Source organism: Capra hircus, chromosome 8 (assembly GCF_001704415.2).
Source record: "Capra hircus breed San Clemente chromosome 8, ASM170441v1, whole genome shotgun sequence".
NCBI lineage: Eukaryota > Metazoa > Chordata > Mammalia > Artiodactyla > Bovidae > Capra > Capra hircus.
The window spans coordinates 38388827-38409830 of NC_030815.1; the positions used below are offsets into that span (position 1 = coordinate 38388827).

At 36.6% G+C, this 21004-nt stretch overlaps 1 protein-coding gene across 4 annotated transcripts in view; it reads right to left on the reverse strand.

Annotated features, from left to right (window-relative positions):
* Positions 1-19471, reverse strand: part of IL33 (interleukin 33) — a 70891-nt gene extending 51420 nt beyond the window's left edge. For 2 of the 4 annotated variants that reach the window (XM_005683684.3, XM_005683681.3), the window contains exon 1: positions 19394-19471. The gene's annotated coding sequence lies outside the window, so the exon portion shown is untranslated. The remainder of the gene's footprint in view (positions 1-19393) is intronic. The other 2 variants (XM_005683683.3, XM_013965943.2) reach the window with 2 other exon arrangements.

The following is a 21004-nucleotide window of genomic DNA, read 5'->3' on the forward strand; positions in this document are numbered from 1 at the left end:
ATCAAAAACTTTGAAAGCAAAATGGAGAAAATGCAAGAATCAATTAACAAAGACCTAGAAGAGTCAAAGAATATACATACAGAGACAAACAACATGATTACTGAAATCAAAAATACTCTAGAAGGAATCAATACCAGAATACCTGAAGCAGAATGAATCAGTGAGCTGGAAGATAAAATGGTGGAAATAACTTCTGAAGAGCAGAATAAAGTAAAAAGAATGAAAAGAACTGAGGATAGTCTCAGAGACCTCTGGGACAATATCAAAAACACCAACATTCGTATAATAGGGGTCCCAGAAGAAGAAGAGAAAAAGAAAGGGTATGAGAAGATTTTTGAAGAGATTATAGTTGAAAATTTCACCAACATGGAAAAGGAAATAGTCAATCAAGTCCAAGAGGCACAAAGAGTTCCATACAGGGTAAACCCAAGGAGAAACACACCAAGACATATGCTAATTAAACTAACAAAGACTAAACACAAAGGAAGAATATTGAGAGCAGCAAGGGAAAAGCAACAAGTAACGTACAAGGAAACCCCATACGCTTAACAGCTGATCTTTCAGCAGAAACTCTGCAGGCCAGAAGGGAATGGCAGGATATATTTAAAGTACTGAAATGGAAAAATCTACAACCAAGATTACTGTACCTGGAAAGGGTCCATTCAAAAGTGATGGAGAAATCAAAAGTTTTTCAGACAAGCAAAAGTTAAGAGAATTCAGTACCACCAAACCAGCTTTACAACAAATGTTAAATGGATTTAGATAGTCAAGAAATACAAAAGAAGAAAAAAGATTTACAAAATCAACCCCAAACAATTAAAAAAATGGCAATAGGAACACATATATCAATAATTACTTTAAATGTAAATGGATTAAATGCTCCAACCAAAAGACACAGACTGGCTGAATAGATACAAAAACAAGACCCATATATATGCTGTCTACAAGAAACCCACTTCAGACCTAAAGACACATATAGACTGAAAGTGAGAGGATGGGAAAGTAGATTCCATGCAAATGAGAAGCAAAAGAAAGCTGGAGTAGCAATCCTCATATCAGACAAAATAAAACTTTAAATAAAGAATATTACAAGAGATAAGGAAGGACACTACATAATGATAAAGAGATCAATCCAAGAGGAAGACATAACAATTGTAAATATCTTTGCATCCAACATAGGAGTACCTCAACACATAAGACAAACACTAACAGACATAAAAGGAGAAATTGACAATAACACAATAATACTAGGAGATTTAACACCCCACTCACACCAATGGACAGATCATCAAAATAGAAAATTAATAAGGAAACACAAGTCTAATGATACATTATGATTCATTAGATAAGATGGATCTCATTGATCTTCAGGACATTCCATCCAAATGCAGAAGAATACACCTTCTTCTCAAGTGCACATGGAACACTCTACAAGATAGACCACATCTTGGGTCACAAATCAAACCTCAGTAAATTTGAGAAAATTGAAATCGTATCAAGCCTCTCTGACCACAGTGCTATGAGACTAGATATCAATTACAAGAAAAAAAAATGCAAGAATCACAAACACATGGAGATTAAAAAATATGCTCTAAATAACCAAAAGGTTACTGAAGAAATCAAAAGGGAAATCAAACAATTTCTAGAAACAAATGACAATGAAAACATGACAACTCAAAACTTATGGGATGCAGCAAAAGCAGTTCTGAGAGGAAGTGTATAACAGTAAAATCCTACCTCAAGAAATCAGAAAAACATCAAATAGACAACCTAACTTTACACCTAAAACAACTGAAAAAAGAACAAAAAAGCCCCAAAATTAGTAGAAGGAAAGAAATCATAAAGATCTGAGCAGAAATAAATGAAAAAGAAATGAAAGAAATAATAGTAAAGAATAATAAAACTAAAAGCTGGTTCTTTGAGAAGATAAACAAAATTGACAAACCATTAGCCAGATGATCAAGAAAAAAGAGAGGAGAATCAAATCAACAAAATTAGAAATGAAACAGGAGAGGTTACAACAGACAATGCAGAAATACAAAGGATTATAAGAGACTATTATGAACAACCATACAGCAATAAAATGGAATAACCTGGAAGAAATGGACAGATTCTTAGAAAAGTTCAATCTCTGAAGACTGAACCAAGGAGAAATAGAAATTGTGAACAACCCAAGTACAAGCACTGAAATTGAATCTGTGCTCAAAGATCACCCAAAAAAACAAAGCCCAGGACCAGATGGCCTCACAGAAGAATTCTGTCAGACATCTAGAGAGGAGCTAATGCCTGTCCTTCTAAAACTCTTTCAAAAAGTTGCAGAGGAAGGAACACTTCCAAACTCATTCTACAAGGCCACCATCACCCTGATACCAAAACCAGACAAAGACAACACACAAAAAGAAAACTGCAGGCCAATATCACTGATGAACATAGGTGCAAAAATCCTCAACAAAATTTTAGCAAACAGAATTCAGCAACACATCAAAAAGCTCATACACCATGATCAAATTGGGTTTATTCCAGGGATACAAGAATTCTTCAATATATGCAAATCAATCAATGTGATATACCATATTAACAAATTGAAAGATAAAACCATATGGTAATCTCAATAGATGCAGAAAAAGCCTTTGATAAAGCTCAGCACACATTTATGATTAAAACTCTTCAGAAAATGGGCATTGAAGGAATCTACCTCAACATAGTAAAGGCCATATATGATAAGCCTACAGCAAACATTATTCTCAATGGTGAGAAACTGAAAGCATTCCCCCTAAGAACAGGAACAAGACTAGCGTGTCCACTCTCACCACTACTATTCAACATAGTGCTGGAAGTCCTAGCTATAGCAATCAGAGAAGAAAAAGAAATAAAAGGAATCCAGATCAGAAAAGAAGCAAAGCTCTCACTGTTTGCAGATGACATGATACTGTACATAGAAAACCCTAAAGATAGTATCAGAAAATTACTAGAGCTAATCAGTGAATTTAGCAAAGTTGCAAGATACAAAATCAGTACACTTAAATCACCTGCATTTCTGTATACTAACAATGAAAAATCAGAAAGAGAAATTAAGGAATCAATCCCATTCACCATTGCAACAACAGGAATTAAATATCTAGGAATAAACTCACCTAAGGAGACAAAAGAACTGTATACAGAAAATTATAAGACTCTGATGAAAGAAATCAACGATGACATAAACAGATAGAGAGATATTCCATGTTCCTGGGTAGGAAGGATCAATATTGTGAAAATGACTACACTACTAAATGCAATCTTCAGATTCAGTGTGACCCCTATCAAATTACCAATGGAATTTTTCACAGAACTAGAACAAAAAATTTCACAATTCATATGGAAACACAGAAGACCCTGAATAGCCAAAGCAGTCTTGAGAAAGAAGAATGGAGCTGGAGGAATCAACCTTCCTGACTTCAGATTATACTACAAAGCTTCAGTCATGGAGACAGTATGGTATTGGCACAAAAACAGAAATATAGACCAATGCAACAAGATAGAAAGCCCAGAAATAAACCCATGCCCCATGGGTACCTTATTTTTGACAAAGGAAGGGAGAATATACAATGGGGCAAAGATAGCCTCTTCAAAAAATGGTGCTGGGAAAACTGGACAGCTACATGTCCAGAATGTAGCTAAGAATGAAATTAGAACACTTCCTAACAACACACACAAAGATAAACTCAAAATGGATTAAAGACCTAAATATGAGACCAGAAACTATAAAACTCCTAGAGGAAAACATAGGCAGAACAGTAGATGACATAAATCAAAGCAAGGTGCTCTATGACCCACCTCCTAGAGTAATGGAAATAAAAACAAAAGTAAACAAGTGGGACCTAATTAAACTTAAAAGCTTTTGCGCAACAAAGGAAACTATAAGCAGGGTGAAAAGACAACTCTCAGAATGGGAGAAAATAATAGCAAATGAAGCAACTGACAAAGGATTAATTGCCAAAATATACAAGCAACTCATACAACTCAATACCAGAAAAACAAACAACCCAATCAAAAAGTGGGAAAAAGACCTAAACAGACATTTCTCCAAAGAAGACATACAGATGGCTAACAAACATGTGTAAAGATGCTCAACATCACTCATTACTAGAGAAATGCAAATCAAAACCACAACGAGATATCACTTCACACCGGTCAGAATGGCCATCATCAAAAAATCTACAAACAATAAATGCTGGAGAGGGTGTGGAGAAAAGGGAACTCTCTTGCACTGTTGTTAGGAATGTAAACTGATACAGCCACTGTGGAAGACAGTATGGAGATTCCTTAAAAAACTAGGAATAAATCTACCATATGACCCAGCAATCCCTGAGGAATATACCTTGAGGAAACCAAAATTGAAAAAGACACATGTTTCCCATTGTTCATTGCTGTACTATTTACAATAGCTAGATCATGGATGCAACCTAGATATCCATCAGCAGATGAATGGATAAAGAAGTTGTGGTACATATACACAATAGACTATTACTCAGCCTTAAAGAGAAACACATTTGAGTCAGTTCTGATGAGGTGGATGAACCTAGAACCTATTATACAGAGTGAAGTGAGTCAGAAAGAGAAAGATAAATATATTCTAACGCACGTATATGGAGTCTAGAAAAATGGTACTGAGGAATTTATTTACAGGGCAGCAATGGAGAAACAGACATAGAGAAGAGACTTATGGACATGGGGAAAGGGAAGGAGAGGGTGAGATGTATGGAAAGTGTAACATGGAAACTTACATTACCATATGTAAAATATATAGCCAACGGGAATTTGCTGTGGGGCTCAGGAAACTCAAACAGGGGCTCTGTATCAACCTAGAGGGGTGGGATGGGGAGGGAGATGGGAAGGAGGTCCAAAAGGGAGGGGATATATCTATACCTATGGCTGATTCATGTTGAGGTTTGACAGAAAACAACAAAGTTCTGTAAAGCGATTATCCTTCAATAAAAAAATAAATTAAAAATAAATAAATAAATAAATAAAAAGAAAAAAATCATAAAATAAATAGACAACCAAAAAATTAAAAAATAAACATAAGAATTGTCCTTGTGCTTAATAAAGACCCCAAACCAGCCAGTTTGTCAGCCTTTAAAGTTTTGATGTCACAAGTAGAGCCTCTATTTTATCTGGTTTATTAGTCTGCTTGTTATAAATTAAATTCTATGTCATTTGAACTATGTTTTCATTAAGAAAACATTGAGGTGGATTATTAGCTCATAATAATTCAACAATACTTGACTAAATTTTCTCAAAGTATGTTGTGTTCAAGGTCTGTAGAAACTCCATTTGTGATCATGGGGATAAGAGAAATTATCCATTTTTTCCCCCTATAGTGTAACTTTTTATTTTATTTTTAATTGGAGGATAATTGCTTTACAATATTGTGTTGGTTGCTGCCATATATCAACATGAATCAGTCATAAGTATACATATGTCCCCTCTTAACCTCCTTAAACTCCTTCTTGCCTCCCACCCCTCTAGGTTGCCACAGAGCACTGGATTTGAGCTCCCTGCATCATACAGCTATCTAATTTTACATATGTAATGTATATGTTTCAGTGCTACTCTCTCAATTTGTCCCACCCTTTCCCTCCCTCCTGTGTCCACAAGTCTGTTCTCTATGTCTGCATCTCCACTGCTGCCCTGGGGATAGGTTCATCAGTACCATCATTCTAGATTCCATATATATGTGCTAATAAACAGTATTTGTCTTTCTCTTTCTACTTACTGCCGTCTGTATAATAGGCTCTAAGTTCATTCACCTCGTTAGAACTGAATCAAATGCATTCCATTTTATGGCTGAGCATTTTTTTTTAATTCCATTGTTTATATGTACCACAACGTATTTATCCATTCATCTGTCCATTTGTCTTCCTGACAATTTTTTTATTTTTCTGAAACCCAAATATAGTATAATGGTTTGTTTTAATGTTTTCCTCTCTAACTAATATTTTCTTGCTATTGGTATACAAGAGAGGAATACTTCAACTCCAAAATATAGTCATAGGGAAGATATCTTTTTCTAAAGTGTTTGTTAACTAAGTTAGTTGGGTTTCAGAAAAATATAGTCAGGAAGACACATGTACCCAGATGTTCAATGAAGCACTATTTACAATAGCTAGGACATGGAAGCAACCTAGGTTTGTCAACTAACTTAAGTGTAGTTGCATTAATTACAAATAATATGTAATTATTACATATTAATATATAATATGACTTACATATTAAGTCAACTAACAATATGTAGTTAACTGTACATATTAACTTAAGTGTAATATATAAATAAAAAGCTACATATTTCTAGGAAAAGTCAAAAAAATGCATGCATTAAAGGAGAACCACAATGCCTATCAGAATGAATACAGTGAAGAAGACAGAAAATACCAGTTATTTGCAAGGGTTTCAGATAACTGTAATTCTTATACATGGGTGCTGAAAGTGTAAATTGCTACAACCACTTTGGAAAATATATATATATATATTTGTGTGTGTATATATATATATATACACATAAAACATATATACACCTTTGACCTGACAAGTTTACTTAAAGTTAATATATCTGACAGAAAGACATAAAAGTATTTGCCAAAATATATGTAAGGGAATGTTCCTAGCAGTCCTAGTCATGTAACTCCAAGCTGGAAACAATGCAAATGTCCATCTACATCATAATGGATAAATTATGGCATGTTCATTTAGAGGAATTCTAACTAGTAATGAGAGTAAACAAGCTACTTCTATATGCAACACAGAGGCAGCTCACAACCATAATCTTGAGTGAATGAGGCCAGACAAAAAAAGGTAAATAATGTGTGAATTGTGAGATGAGTGCAATCGTGCAGTAGTTTGAGCATTCTTTGGCATTGCCTTTCTTTGGAATTGGAATGAAAACTGACCTTTTCCAGTCCTGTGGCCACTGCTGAGTTTTCCAAATTTGTTGGCATATTGAGTGCAGCACTTTCACAGCATCATCTTTCAGGATTTGAAATAGCTCCACTGGAATTCCATCACCTCCACTAGCTTTGTTCATAGTGATGCTTTCTAAGGCCCACTTGACTTCACATTCCAGGATGTCTAACTCTAGATGAGTGACCACACCATCGTGATTATCCAGGTCATGAAGATCTTTTTTGTACAGTTCTTCTGTGTATTCTTGCCACCTCTTCTTAATATCTTCTGCTTCTGTTAGGTCCATACCATTTCTGTCCTTTATCGAGCTCATCTTTGCATGAAATGTTCCCTTGGTATCTCTAATTTTCTTGAAGAGATCTCTAGTCTTTCCCATTCTGTTCTTTTCCTCTATTTCTTTGCATTGATTGCTGAGGAAGGCTTTCTTATCTCTTCTTGCTATTCTCTGGAACTCTGCATTCAGATGCTTATATCTTTCCTTGTCTCCTTTGCTTTCCACTTCTCTTCCTTTCACAGCTATTTGTAAGGCCTCCCAGAGAGCCATTTTGCTTTTTTGCATTTCTTTTCCATGGGGATGGTCTTGATCCCTGTCTCCTGTACAATGTCACGAACTTCATTCCATAGTTCATCAGGCACTCTATCTATCAGATCTAGGCCCTTAAATCTATTTCTCACTTCCACTTTATAATCATAAGGGATTTGATTTAGGTCATATCTGAATGGTCTAGTGGTTTTCCCTACTTTCTTCAATTTAAGTCTGAATTTGGTAATAAGGAGTTCATGATCTGAGCCACAGTCAGCTCCTGGTCTTGTTTTTGTTGACTGTATAGAGCTTCTCCATCTTAGGCTGCAAAGAATATAATCAATCTGATTTCGGAGTTGACCATTTTGGTGATGTCCATGTGTAGAGTCTTCTCTTGTGTTGTTGGAAGAAGGTGTTTGCTATGACCAGTGCATTTTCTTGGCAAAACTCTATCAATCTTTGCCTTGCTTCCTTCTGCATTCCAAGGCCAAATTTGCCTGTTACTCCAGGTGTTTCTTGACTTTCTACTTTTGCATTCCAGTCCCCTATAATGAAAAGGACTTCTTTTTTGGGTGTCAGTTCTAAAAGGTCTTGTATGTCTTCATGGAACCGTTCAACTTCAGCTTCTTCAGTGTTACTGGTTGGGGCATAGACTTGGATTACTGTGATATTGAATGGTTTGCCTTGGAGATGAACAGAGATCATTCTGTCGTTTTTGAGACTGCATCCAAGTACTGCATTTCAGACTCTTTTGTTGACCATGATGGCTACTCCATTTCTTCTGAGGGATTCCTGCCCGCAGTAGTAGATATAATGGTCATCTAAGTTAAATTCACCCTTTCCAGTCCATTTTAGTTCGCTGATTCCTAGAATGTCGATGTTCACTCTTGCCATCTCTTATTTGACCAAATCCAATTTGCCTTGATTCATGGACCTGACATTCCAGGTTCCTAAGCAATATTGCTCTTTACTGCATTGGACCTTGCTTCTATCACCAGTCACATCCATCCACAGCTGGGTATTGTTTTTGCTTTGGCTCCATCCCTTCATTATTTCTAGAGTTATTTCTCCACTGATCTCCAGTAGCATATTGGGAACCTACTGACCTGGAGAGTTCCCCTTTTAGTATTGTATCATTTTGCCTTTTCATATTGTTCATGGGGTTCTCAAGGCAAGAATACTGAAGTGGTTTGCCATTCCCTTCTCCAGTGGACCACATTCTGTCAGACCTCTCCACCACGACCTGCCCATCTTGGATTGCCCCACGGAAATGGCTTGGTTTCATTGAGTTAGACAGTTGCACTCATCTCACATGCTAGTAAAGTAATGCTCAAAATTCTTCAAGCCAGGCTTCAGCAATACATGAACCATGAAGTTCCTGATGTTCAAGCTGGTTTTAGAAAAGGCAGAGGAACCAGAGATCAAATTGCCAACATCCGCTGGATCATGGAAAAAGCAAGAGAGTTCCAGAAAAACATCTATTTCTGCTTTATTGACTATGCCAAAGCCTTTCACTGTGTGGATCACAATAAACTGTGGGAAAGTCTGAGAGAGATGGGAATACCAGACCAACTGACCTGCCTCTTGAGAAACCTATATGCAGGTCAGGAAGCAACAGTTAGAACTGGACATGGAACAATGGACTGGTTCTAAATAGGAAAAGGAGTACATCAAGGCTGTATATTGTCACCCTGCTTATTTAACTTCTATGCAGAGTACATCATGAGAAATGCTGGGCTGGAAGAAGCACAAGCTGGAATCAAGATTGCCAGGAGAAATATCAATAACCTCAGATATGCAGATGACACCACCCTTATGGCAGAAAGTGAAAAGGAGCTAAAAAGCCTCTTGATGAGAGTGAAAGAGGAGAGTGAAAAAGTTGGCTTAAAGCTCAACCTTCAGAAAACGAAGATCATGGCATCTGGTCCCATCACTTCATGGGAAATAGATGGGGAAACAGTGGAAACAGTGTCAGACTTTATTTTTTTGGTCTCCAAAATCACTGCAAATGGTGACTGCAGCCATGAAATTAAAAGACGCTTACTCCTTGGAAGAAAAGTTATGACCAACCTAGATTGCATATTCAAAAGCAGAGATATTACGTTGCCAACTAAGGTCCGTCTAGTCAAGGCTATGGTTTTTCCAGTAGTCATGTATGGATGTGAGAGTTGGACTGTGAAGAAGGCTGAGTGCCAAAGAATTGATGCTTTTGAACTGTGGTGTTGGAGAAGACTCTTGAGAGTCCCTTGGACTACAAGGAGATCCAACCAGTCCATTCAAAGGAGATCAGCCCTGGGATTTCTTTGGAAGGCATGATGCTAAAGCTGAAACTCCAAAACTTTGGCCACCTCATGCGAAGAGTTGACTCATTGGAAAAGTCTTTGATGCTGGGAGGGATTGGGGGCAGGAGTAGAAGGTGATGACAGAGGATGAGGTGGCTGGATGGCATTACTGACTCGATGGACGTGAGTCTGAGTGAACTCCGGGAGTTGGTGATGGACAGGGAGGCCTGGCGTGCTGCAATTCATGGGGTCGCAAAGAGTCGGACACGACTGAGCGAATGAACTGAACTAATGTGTGAATTTATTTATAAATAGGTCAAAACCCCCACAGGTGAATTGATTGTATGTTAGAAAACCTAATAATGGCTTTTCTTGAGGTAGAGAGAAATGACTAGAAGAGGGAAAGAGGAGGCTTCTGGAATCCTTTACTCTTCTGTTTCTTTTTATGGTTGCATACGTTTGTGCAAGCTGGAATCAAGATTGCCAGGGGAAATATCAATAATCTCTGATACGTAGATGACACCATGCTTATGGCAGAAAGCAACTGAACTGAAGAGCCTCTTGATGAAAGTGAAAGAGGAGAGTGAAAAAGCTGGCTTAAAACTCAACATTCAAAAAACAAAGATCATGGCATCCAGTCCCATCACTTCATGACAAATAGATGGGGAAACAGTGTCAGACTTTATTTTTTGGGGCCCCCAAATCACTGCAGATGGTGTGAAGCCATGAAATCAAAAGATGCTTGCTCCTTGGAAGCAAAGCTATGATCGATCTAGACAGCATATTAAAAAGCAGAGACATTACCTTGCTGACAAAGGTGTGTCTAGTCAAAGCTATGGTTTCTCCAGCAGTCATGTATGGATGTGAGAGTTTGACTATAAAGAAAGCTGAGCTTCAAAGAACTGATGCTTCTGAACTGTGATATTGGAGAAGACTCTTGAGAGTCCCTTGCATTGCTAGGAGATCAAACTAATCCATCCTAAAGGAAATCAGTCCTGAATATTCATTGAAAGGACTGATGCTGAAGCTAAACTCCAAAACCCTGGCCACCTGACGGGAAGAACTGAATCACTGGAAAAGACCCAGATGCTGGGCAATATTTAAGGCAGGAGGATAAGGGGACAACAGAAGGTGTGATGGTTGGATGGCATTACTGATTCGATGGACTTAAGTTTGAGCAAGCTCCAGGAGTTGGTTATGGACAGGGAAGCCTGGTGTGCTGCAGTCTATGAGATTGCAAAGAGTCAGATACGACTGAGTGACTGAACTGGACTGAAGTTTGTTCACTTTGTGATAACTCATTAAGCTGTATAGCAATGACTTGTACAATTTTCTGTGTGTATGTTATATGTTAATGAACTTTTTAAGTTAAAGGAAACAGAGACTGTCAGTGAATTCTAAAATATATGGATTCTACATTCTCAAGTGCGGTGGTCAAAGAGATTGACAGAACTAAGTAAGCAATCTTTTTCATGGCTAAATGAACACTATTGTCTGTATTTAAGAATGAATTGAGTTGACTAGAAAGTGGTTAGATGGGAAATGGACACATTCCTGTCTTTCCTTAATATGGTAGAAGTTCTTCTGATATACCTGATTTAAGACCTAGTTTTTTGTTCTGAAAGAATTGAAAAATCATATTAAAGATGATTTTTGAGATATTTTTCAGACTGAGGCAGAATCCTCGTGATGACTTTGAAAAAATTTGGCTGCCCTTCTCAGCAATGGGCAAGAAGTTCTTAAAAACCAAAAATGCTTGGAGTTCTGCAAAAATGAAATGATGCTGAGACTTACCTAGTATAAATGTTGTTTCTTTTCCAACAACTATCTTTTCGTCTACCAAAGAAGAAATTTAGATATGCAGAAACCTAAGCCATTTGTGGCAATACTGTTTCCATCTGCTAATAACAGGTCTAAGTATGGGCATGTGACACAGATCTTGCTAATGAGACAAAGGCGAGGCATGTCTGAGACTTCTGAGAAAACTTTTCTCCTTGGAAGTGAGTGCCGTTAACTTCCACTCACTTGGCTTCTGTGAGGATGTGATGCTCAGAGCTAGGCCAGCCATCCTCTCCCCAGAAGGGAGAGATCATGGGTAGTCTAAGAATGGCAGAGCAGAAGGATAAGATGAGCTTGGGTCTTTAGGTGATGTCCTCGATTCTTTGTACTAACTCTGGGGCTGCCAACTTCAGAACCTCTTGTTAACTGAGCACTAAGTGTCCTTACATAGTCAATTTATCTTTTATTCTAGTTAAAGCTTATCAAGTGATATAAATTATCTTTATATACATTTTTGTCTAAATGTGATCTGCATTGGCTTTTTCTAAATCCTAAAAAGAAGTAGCTAACAACTAATGTATTCTGGACTCTGAATTAATAATATCTCTAAATACAGTTGGGTTGTTTAAACATTCTTCCTTATCCCCTGCTCAAAGCTCTTCTTAAAAAAAATTTTAATTGTAAAAATGGATAATATAAAATTTACCAAAAAAATAAAATAAAATTTACCATCTTACCCATTTTAAGTATATTTCAGTAGTGTTAACTACATTCACATTGTTGTGCAACAGACCTCTAGAACTTTTTCATCTTGCAAAACTAAAACTATAGTTTAGTTTTAAACTTAAAAAACTCCTCATTTCACCTTCCCAAAGCCCATGGCAACATCGTTTTACCCTCTGTTTCTTGTGTTTGACTACTTTAGTACCTCATGTAAGTGGGATCATATAGTACACAGTATTTGTGTTTGGCTTATTTCACTTAACATAATGTTCTCAAGGTTCATCCCTGTTGAGCATGTGACAAGATTTCTTTCTTTTTTAAGCCTGAATGATATTTCATCATATTTGTATACTATATTTTCTTTATCCATTCATTAGTGGACATTTGGGTTGATTCCACCTCTTGGCTATTTTGAATAATATTATAATGAACATAGGTGTGCAGCTATCTCTTCAACATCCCATTTTTGATTCCTTTGGATATGTACCCAAAAGTGGGAATGCTAGATCATGCGGTGGTTCTATTTTTAATTTTTTTGAGGAATCTTCATACTGTGTCCTATTGCAGCTAATTTAAAATTTTAATATTTAAGTAATGTTATATTTTAAGCAAAATTTTAGTAAAATAATAAGAATATATACATTGATATTTTAAAATAAATAAAAATATTATTTATCAGAAAACAGCATGATACACCAGAAACAGAATGGGTAAACTGAATTATTTTTGTGTATCAGGAAAAAATTTTGAAATGTATAAGTAACTATTTCAGTTCTGTTCTTTTTCTGTTTTTAAATTCAGATTGCCAATAATGGTACTATTACTATTTTTACTACTAATTTTACAGATTGCCAATATAGTACTTTTATTGATATTTTACTCTTGTAAAACACCAGTTGAGCTTGTTTGCCATAATTTTTTATATATATTAATTTGTGTGTAAAATTGATTATGAAAATCATATCTTATAATGATGCATTATCTCGTTACGAGTGGACAAATAATGACAAAACGAAATGACTTATAAAGACATTGAAGATCAAACTTCAGTTAACATCCTACTTATACAGTGAACTGTTTAATAGGTAGAACCATGCAGAGACTAGTAACCTCGAGGACTGTGGTTCACTGGTAGATCCAGATAACTTCTGTACCTGTCATATGCAATACCTTTATTTGGCAAAGTAATGGACACCAGTTACACCATATCCTCCAGTAATATGTTCACTTCTTTGCAACCCCATGGATTTGTAGCCTGCCAGGCTCCTCTGTCCATGGAATATCCCAGGCAAGGATACTGTAGTGGGTTGCCATTTCCTACTCCAAACTAATATAGGAACCAAACAAAAGCTGTCAATTAATAAGACACCAACATTTTCAAAGCTAAAAGAATTTAAACAATTGGACCACAGTGTAAATAAAACAAATGATTATATACTCATAACAAAATAAAATATTAAAAATAAATTGTAAGAAGTATTTTGACATATATCATAGAATTCCAATGATAATACCAATATGAACTAATGATTTCATATAATATATAATTTTCTTCCCTATATCTGGTAACTGAACTGCTTTAATTTCAGTATTAAGATGAAATAATCCAATGTGTATCCCAGGGCCCAGATTTTTGGTAGCCTAATAATGTTCTCCACTAAAGAAATTGGGGTTCTTTGGAGAATGGCTGATTTATTATTTCAGGTAAAAGAAATGCAGGACAAGCCTGAATAACTTTTGCCTGAAAGCAGTGATGCATATTTTAAAGTTCTGAGAAAATTTTAAAATGAGCCACCATCAAGGGGCTTCTGTGTGATAAATTGTGACCATGTGGCTCAGCACAACAAAAAACTGTAGCTAATCAGACCAAGTCTGAAAATGAGTTAATTGTAGTATCACCAAAATCATGAGTCCATAATGATGGACTAAAAAGCTGTTTTTAGATCAAACATTATCTCACATTACCTTCATTCAGAAGTTAATTATAAATATAGTCTCATAGTATGTGAAAGCGTTTCCTTGTACAAAGACTAAAGTTATTGCTAGCATAACTTTTATACGATTTTTCTCTTCTGTTTGTGATTTCCTTATCAAACAGTAACAGAAACACTGGCCAACTTGTTGAAAGTTCTGTAAACCTTTAGCTTTTCCACTGCGCTGACATTCCCATGTTATCCTAGATTGGCTGATACACATCAAAGCCACAGTGCAGGTCACTCCCAGTGCTGGCATTCAGCTGGCATGCTCCAAATGGCTAGTTCCTTTCTCACTATTACACCTGCTTATGCCGTGCCAGCTGTTAAATGTTTTGTACCTCACCCTGTACAGACTATGAGATTTTCTTTCTCAAGCCAGTGGCCACCCAGTGATACACTGCACTGTGTATTAGATATTAAATTTTATTGTTAGAAGACATTTAAAAATCAAGAGTATAAACTCTTTCTACTCACAGATGTTAGAGTTCCTGCACATTGATCTGAACAGGCTAAGTTGCAATCCACATCCTGTATATTTAATTCCCATAAGAGTTTCAATAGAGTTACCTTGTTCAATGATCAGAAAATACAGTTCAGAGGTCTGGAAACTTGTCCACCATGGAATGATAAACCTTGTCTCCACCCTGCCTAATTCGTGTGTTGCAACCATTTCACAAATTGCTGACTTCATCATCCTTACATGGGAATCTAGGCTTACCTGGTAGCTGGGCTTAAAGTGAAAAGACTGCTAGATACTTCTCTTATTCTCCAAGATAGACCTAATCATTTTCCTTCTTTGGACAGAGATGACCTCTTTCTGGGTATATCTAATGATGCAGGGTAGAAGAATGTAACTGGGGTCTCTTACTTTGCCAAGAAGGGGTGTTGCATGGGATAGGTAAAGAAGTTATCCAGATCTAACAGTGAACCACAATCCTTGAGGCTACTAGTCCCTGCATGGTTCTACCTAGATAGTAGAGAGAACCAATAAGTCTAAAAACAGATGCTCTTTTAGGAGCATTTGTCACAAATGACCAGAAAAAAAATGGATGCTCTAAAAATTGGATTTCTATCCAATTTTTATACTTCTATGAATTAAAAAAATACAAGGATTTACAGATAGTATTTTTTTCCAACTGACATACCACAATGCAAATGACTTCAATGCTTCTAAATGCTGAGTCTGCTCTCATGGACTTTTAGTACTGAGTAGAAGTCTTTCCACTTGACATTTGAAAGGTAGACAGTCAGATATAAGCATTATATGCCACATCCTAGGCATGGCACTCTCCAAACTTGTTTATTAAAACAGCTTATACTGTTTTATACCACATAGTGACAATTATGATTATGCTTATGATTTCACAAGCCATATGGCACTTGAGTAAGTGAAGAAAAAACTGTTCCTGCTCTTTGATAAATAATGCCACATATACATTGATGTAATATGAATCTTATAAAAGTCACATTGAAGAAAAAAAAGAAGCTAAAAATAGCCACCAAATTATATTAAAATGAATGTTGGCACCTAAACCTGTAGCTCAAACTTTTAAAAAAAGTCTAGAAGAAAAGAAATATTTACTCAAGAAAACAATCCTACTACTATTCATTGATTAGTATGAAGTAGCCATGCTGACTACTGATAAACTGTTTAAACACCTTTGCTAAAGAATGTAGACAATTGCTATATAATGTATGTATAAAAGATAATGGATAAATAAAACCTCAGGAAGGAAAAATTTTTGGTAAATTCAGGTTAGAGGAAAGTTCGTGATTGGGTTTAATAAGCTCCCAGATGAAAGAACATGGGAGAAAGGCATATAATTTTCTTTTTAAAAAGAAAATATAAACTACTTAAAGTCTTCCTAGGTGGTGCCAGTGGTAAAGAATCTTCCTGACAATGCAAGAGACTCAAGAGACGAAGGATCAATTCCTAGGTCAGGAAGATCTCCTGGAGGAGGACATGGCAACCCATTCCAGTATTCTTGCCTGCAGAATTACATGGACAGAGGAGCCTGGTGGGCTACAGTCCATGGGGCTGCAAAGAGTCAGACACAACTGAGTGACTGAAACACAACACACACATAAACTACTTACACAGCATTTCTTAAACAGCAGCCAATGATAGAGCCAGCAGGCTAAGGAGTTAGGGTGGCTGAGATTTGAACACAGCAGATATGCAAAACTATGAAGTTCTTTAAGAAAATATCTAATCTTTGCTAGGAAATCCAAGAGAAGTGATGAGCAAAACATTCTTACACTTGCAAAAGGTCTCAGGTGTATTAGCACTTCTGGGGAAAATTGTAATGATGACCCAATTCATGATCTGTGCAAAGTGAGGGGGAACTAGATGTAGACTGCTCTGCTGGTTAAAAGTGAAGCCAAGGTTATGGGTGGATGCTGTACTGCATTACTAGTGGCAGCGACAATAGAAAATTACTAAGAGAATAGTGGCTGACAGGAACCCTTTCCTTCAGATGGCAATAAATGTAGTCCTAAAGAAAATAGCTGAAATATTTTAATGTTATTTCATTAAAATTTTTATTTGAAAATGACTGAAACCTTAAATAGAACATGGCTTCACAAAGATGGTTAGAGATGCATTAAATGAAGTCATTTGGAATCCATCTTCCTTGTCGGTTCTTTCTCCTTCCTGGAACTTGACTCTGGGTTTTAATTGCTGGTTTGAAATTTGCTGGTTGTGTCATCTCGGGTTAGTACAGTCTTTTGAAATCTCACCTGTTTAATTTTATAAATGGAGAAGATAATATTTATTTCATAGAGATTCTATGAAGATTAAATGAGAGAATGTGGAATTAATGTCTCACATTTAATGCAATTTCAGTGATTATTAATAGTTACCTTTCATGACTGCTTCTTACTTGCTTTACCTTCAAAAGCATTTCAACACCTCTCTAAGGTAGAGTATCTTATTATTCTTTTGTTTTTGTTTTACATTTTACACAAGAGAAAATAATTCAGGCTTAGGAATGTTAAGATACAAAATCACACAGCTAGTCAATGACAGATGATGGAGTTGAGGCCTATCTTCTTTAAAATTTTGTGGTTTTTTACTATTATGCTATACTGCAGTCTACACTTAGGGTAAAAAATGAACAGAAACAAAAATCTTCACAGTTATAGGATGATTTACCATTAATAGAAAGGACAGCATGTAAGCATGTCATGCCAGGAGTCTGCTACAGTGAGGAAGTACCCTAAACTCCTTATACCACCTTTAACACCCCCAACAATGAACTTTGCCTGTCCTCTAAGACTGTGTACCCTTAAAGATTCCTCCTGTGTACAGATTTCAACACCAGGGAAACCAGACGGAAAATGAAAAGAGATTAGAGGTTCTACTATGTTCCAAAGTCCTTGAACCAAATATTGTTTTTGCTGGTGTTGTTTTTAATGGAATTAAAATTTCTTTCTGCTGTTCAAGATTATTTTTGGTCTTAATGTTTCTAAATGTCTCTGCTGCAAATTGAGATATAAAAGAAGAATTCTATCACTTGATTCCCACCGTGTTTTCCAAAATTTCACCTTGCCGAATGAAAGATACAATGATTTTGGCACAGTCACACTCTCATCTCAAAAACAGACCTCCTGTTGTCAGATTTACTGGCATAAGTTTCTCTAATGTAATATCTTTCTTCCCCCAATGCTACTCCCTCTGGAGTACTTCCATGTAACGATTTAACTTTGCACTCATATTCTCCAAAAAGACCTCATGATATCAGATTTATTGGTATGAACAATTTTTGGTGCTTTTTTTTTTTCTTCCCTCATTGCTGCACCGCTATCCCCCTTCTCACCTTCTGCAGTATTTGCTGAAATGATTTAATTCCTTCATAGAGCAGAACTTTTTACAGTGACTCAGTACATTGCCTGAAGTTTGTTGAAAACTGTTTCTTTAATCATTTACAGACTGTGTTCAGGAGAGGTGGCTCCCATTTCTCAATCTCTTCCTTTACTTTTTAGCACTGTTTCAATGTTTCAGTGAAAATTCCCCTCAGCATTCTTCCCTCTCTATAAATGGGAAAGGAAAAGAGGTATCTTTTGGCTTTAGATATTGTAAGTTAAAAAGTGGTGGGAAAGAGTAAAACATCTAGGTCAATACATTGCTGAGAAAATGAATTAGGCAGCCACCAGTTAAAGATTAGTAGGAAATCTAGGATTCTTTCAGAGAAGCATGTAGAAGAAAATGTGAAATTTGAGTTGCAGAAAATGATGCCTGTGAGAGTTCTTTACAATTTAAGGATACTACCCAGTTGTGTGATTCAGCTCAAGCACCCCAAACTCTAAGAAATAGAGAATTCTGAAGTTTTCTGAACACAGAGCTGTGCCTTTTCAGAGTCAAAATTAAAAGAAGAGCATTAAGTATTCAAAAGCCAAATATGAGAAGCAATAGGTAGGACTATAGAGAACAGCATAGGATGACATACAGGGATGACTCAAACAGAATAAGCACAGTGCTGAGGAGGTAGTGAGAGTCAAGTCCAGCCACCCCTAGTCCTAGTTACTTAACTCTCAAGTCTCCAAAAACCCTCTAGAATCAACTTGTGTGCAGCCACAGTATTTAGGACTTTGTGCCATTTTTTATTTTAATTAAAATAGCCAGGAGGCACATATTTATGCAAGGAAATATAAGGCAGAGAAAAGTGCAAGACAGCAAGAATTGAAGAGGAGGGGAAAAAAAAAAAAGCAATTTTCACTGTAAATGAAGAATAGTAGCAAAACTAATTCCTTATTTTTTCCACAAATTGTTTTTGAGAGGATGGCATCTTTAGTTATTATATTTGTCTTTCTTTCTTAAAAACCAGTTGTAAACAATTGTGAGTAGGTTTGCCTTGGATAAGCATTTCAGGAGTAAGAAGTAGAATATCAACTTGCTTTATAAAGTTTTGTGGTGCAAAAGGGGAACATGTACTATAAAGACAACTTATTTTAGCAATTTATTAATAATTTTATAAATCACTCAAAAGAGAACCAAGTGGAATTCTAAGTTAGCAACAACTGTTATCAACTTTTAATTCTATTGGCAATAATAATAAATCAACCTAATTCTTTATTTTATAGAAATAAAAAGCATTTCTCTGTGGTTCTCAAGACTTTACTTTGTAAGACCTTATTAAAATGTACCAGAATATTGGTTTCATTCTTACCTTGTGATCTTATTTTGATTTCTCCCCTGAAAAGCTGCAGCTCTGTGTTCAGAGCGCTTGCAGGCTCTATTTGTTATTGAAAGTTTGGCAGAGAACCAAACTGCTGTGGAAGGAAGAGCTGATTGGGTGATATTTTAGCAGATTTTTAATAGCATGTAAACAACCAATAGTTACAATCCTGTCAGCTAAAATTCACTGTCTTCTCCCCATTTCCATCTTAAGTTAATCCTGCAATTATGAATTGGATGTTCTGTGTTTTTATGTTTCCAATTCCCACCAAAATCAACTCATATGCAACACTTTCATCATCCCCAAACTTGAGCAATGATCTTGAGCAAGCCAAGTCTTGCATTTCTGAGGAATGAAAGAAGACGGCTGTATCCACTCCTTGAGATAAAGCATGAAGAAAGAACACAAACAGACAGGAAGCTAGACAATCTGTGCTGATTAGGAATTGAGCTGTGTACAGTAAATGGGAGGGAGAGACGACAGGTATTAATAGCAACCAAGGGACTGTCATTATGTTTTACCTTGGAAATTCTTGCAAATACTAAGAATACAAAGAATAAACAGTGCAATTCTTTGACTTTGTTCCTACAAAATGCCCCTCTTTATCTATTGAAAGTGAAACTCGCTCAGTCATGTCCAACTCTTTGCGACCCCAGGGACTATACAGTTTATGGAATTCTCCAGGCCAGAATACTGGAGTGGGTAGCAGTTCCCTTCTCCAGGAGATCTTCCCAACCCAGGGATCAAACCCAGGTCTCCTGCATTGCAGGTTGATTCTTTATCAGCTGAGCCACAAGGGAAGTCCCTCTTTATCTATTATGTATTGATGTTTATTTAAGAAGTGTCTCATAAGCAGGGTATAGTTGACTTTTGTTTTGTTCTGGTTTTTACCAGTTTGTCTTTGTACTAGACTGTAATTGCTGGTATACTGCTGCTGCTGCTGCTGCAAAGTCACTTCAGTTGTGTCCGACTCTGTGCAACCCCATAGACGGCAGCCCACCAGGCTCCTCTGTCCCTGGGATTCTCCAGGCAAGAACACTGGAGTGAGTTGCCATTTCCTTCTCCAACGCATGAAAGTGAAAAGTGAAAGTGAAGTCGCTCAGTCGTGTCCGACTCTTTGCAACCCCATGGACTGCAGCCTACCAGGCTCCTCCGTCCATGGGATTTTCCAGGCAAGAGTACTGGAGTGGGTTGCCATTGCCTTCTCTCAGTTGCTGGTATATTTGCATTTATTTCTGAAATTTTGCTTTATTCTTTCTATATTTTGTCAATCTTGTTTATGCCTCATTTTCTTTCTATGTTTGCTTCTTTTGGATTAACAAAATGTTTAAATTATGAAAATTTCCCCTAGCATTCATGCTCTATAACTCTTGTCTCCTCAGTGGAGTAAGATTGCAAAATAAAAACTGCCAAAACTTCAGCTCTGCTTTTAAGTGGCTTTCTTTCTTTCTTTCCTTTTTTTTAATCCTCTGCCTAATGCAGCTGTGTAATTTGGCAAATGTTTTGAGGTGAAAATTCCTTGAATATCAGGCTCAGTTCTCACCAGCCCTCTTTTTTCACTGAATTCTTGGCTCTTCAGCCCTCCAATTTTGTCTCTTCATC